The 2,500-nt window shown below is 78.2% G+C and overlaps 1 non-coding gene across 1 annotated transcript in view; it reads left to right on the forward strand.

Moving 5' to 3' along the window:
- The first annotated feature begins 2,441 nt into the window (after nucleotides 1-2,441).
- The window catches only part of LOC148218895 (5.8S ribosomal RNA), a 153-nt gene continuing 94 nt past the window's right edge, over nucleotides 2,442-2,500 (forward strand). The window contains exon 1 of the ribosomal RNA XR_015800106.1: nucleotides 2,442-2,500. This exon is cut by the window's right edge and continues 94 nt beyond it. This is a non-coding gene — a ribosomal RNA (5.8S ribosomal RNA).

Consider the following 2,500-nt stretch of genomic DNA (forward strand, 5'->3'; position numbering starts at 1 on the left):
GTGCGCGGGAGGGAGGGGTGCTCGGCACGGCCCCTCCCGGAGGCGCACCCGCCCCCCTTCCGTCGTCTCTTCGCCCGCCGGGCGACGGCCGGCCGTCCGGCCGTCGCGCGCAACGGCGGCCGATGGCGCAAGGCGATGGCCAACGTGTGTAAAAAGGGTGCGCGCGGGAAGGCCTTCGGGGCTCGGAGGAGGCGGCTCCTCCGGCCCTTCCCCAGAGCGCGGGGGGGGACGCGGGGCTTTGCCGCCCGGCAAAATCCCGCTCTCCTTGGCCGAGCGGCCTCCTCGCGCGGCAGAGGAGCTCCCGAGGGCCGGGCTCCGGCAGTTCCGGGTCGCGCCTCCAGGGGGAGCGCGCACGTGCGCGAGCCGCCGCCGGGTGGCGCGGCGGCGACGGTCCGCACCGTCGTCGCCGTGGCCTCTCTCGGCCGGGGGTGTGCGAGGTTTCTCGGTGGCTGGGCCGTGTTCCCCGCGCCGGCGGGGCGGCCCGAGCCGCGGTGGTCCTCTCGGGCGCAGCGCCGGGCTACTGAGGGAAACCCCGGGCCCCGAGAAGGATTGCCGCGGTGATGGCAGCGGACGTCGGGCGCGCCCCCGCCGGTGGACGCTCCCCCGAGGGTGGCAGCGGGGGAGGCACCCCGGCGGGGCCATGCAGGTCGTTTCCCTCACCCCAGGGCCAGGTACCTAGCGCTTCGCGCCTCGGCGGTCTCCTGCCGGTTTCCCTCGGCGTCGTCAAACGCCTGTTGGGGGCCGAAAGGGCCGCCGAGCCGGGCGGAGGTTTAAAGACTCGGGCGGCCCGGCACGGCCCCGCCGCGGCGGCGGCGGCGGTGGCGGCGGCGGCAGCGGGTGTCGGGCGGTGGCGGCGCGGGGCGCCATCGAGGGGTGGGGAGCTACTCCCGCCGATCCCCTGCGGTGGCGTGTCCGTCGCGACCGGCCGCGCTCGCCGTCGTCGGCGTCCCGCCGCGCTTGCCCGCGCGCGGGGGCCACCCGTGCCGGGCCGGGGAAGGGGCGCCCTGCCCCCCCCTCTCTGCGGCCCGGTCTCGGCGGAGAGGCCGCGGCGCGCGATCGGCCGCGGGGGGCCGACCCCGCTGGCCTCTGCGATGCGGGGCGACGCCGGCAGAGGGCGCGCGCTCTCTGCCTTACCTACCTCAGCTGCGGGGTTGCGGCCGCCGGGGCCCGCCGCGCTCTCTCGCTCTTTCTCCTTAGCCGCCGCCGCGGGCTCGCGGGCGGCGCCGCGTCAGGCGCGACCGCGCGCCTCTCGCCTCGACGGCCTTGTCGCCTCGAACCGCACCGCGGCGGCGCCGGCCGCCGGCCACCCCTGACTCGGAGCGCTGTCCCCGCCCGTTGGGGCGCAGCGCTCGGCCGGCTCCTCCATCGCCGGAGGTCCGGCGGGCGCGGGCGACCCCGTGCCGAGCGGCGGCGTCGCCGCTCGGCGAGTGTCCCCGCCCCCCCCGGGGGGGGGGGACGGTCGGCCGCGAGGCGCCCGCCTTCACCGGCGGCCGTCCCGGCCCGGGCCCCGCCCGTCCGCTTCCCCGTCGCCCTTCCCGGCCGCGTGTGGGCCAAAAAAAAGGGGAGGCGTGCGGGGCGGCCGCGGGGGCCGCTTCCCCGTCCGGTCCCCGAGTGGAAACGAGGGGAGCGGGCGGTGCCCCCCGGCTCAGCCGCCGTACGCCTGCCCGCTGGGCGCGTGCTCGCGGAAGGGCAGCTCGGCGGTGCGAAGCGGCGGCGGTCCCGGGAGTGCGGCCGCGGGTGGCGGAGGGGTTTTGCCGAGCGGCAGACCTCGGGCGCTCCGCGATGCCGGCTCGGGTCTCGGCGGCGTCCCGCCTCCGGCGCCGGTGGCGGAGCGCGGCCCGCCGGGCGTTCGCCTTCCGGCGGGCAAGCGGTCCCGCGCCAGGGGTTGCGCCGGCGGAACGGTCCCGCCGCCGCGTGGCGTTTCGGGCGACGTTCAGGGGCCGCTGGCGGGAGAGCCGGCCCCCGCGTTTTGGCGCGGCGGCGTTCCGCGAGTCGGCGGAGCGGTGAAAAGGAGAAGCCAGGGAGTGAGCCGGGAGCGGCGGGGGCCGGCGGTCGCGCCCCCGGCCCGCGAACGCGTAGTCGTCCCGTGATCGAGAGGCCGGGCGGGCCACCGTGCCCCCCGCGGTCCGGCGCGTTGCCGCACAAGCCCCTCCGCGCGGAGGTCGGGCCGAGCCCGGGCGCCTGGGCCGCCTCCGAAGGACGGCACGCGAGGCGGCGTCTCCCCTCGCGGGGGGAGGCGGTCGGGGGCGCGGGCCCCTCCGCCTTTCTTTGGCCGACCTTCGGAGCGTTGCGCGGGGTTTCTCTTTTTTGCCCCGCGCTTTCTCCTCCTCCTCCTCCGTTTGTGTGTGCTCGTACGGTCGAAGCGGGGCGCGCGGGGGCGCGCGCGTCCCTGCAGAAACAGAAAAGGGGCCGCTTCACGCGAGCGGTCCCGAAAGCCAGACAACTCTTAGCGGTGGATCACTCGGCTCGTGCGTCGATGAAGAACGCAGCTAGCTGCGAG

This window comes from Sturnus vulgaris, unplaced genomic scaffold, assembly GCF_052056855.1.
Source record: "Sturnus vulgaris isolate bStuVul1 unplaced genomic scaffold, bStuVul1.hap1 Scaffold_157, whole genome shotgun sequence".
NCBI lineage: Eukaryota > Metazoa > Chordata > Aves > Passeriformes > Sturnidae > Sturnus > Sturnus vulgaris.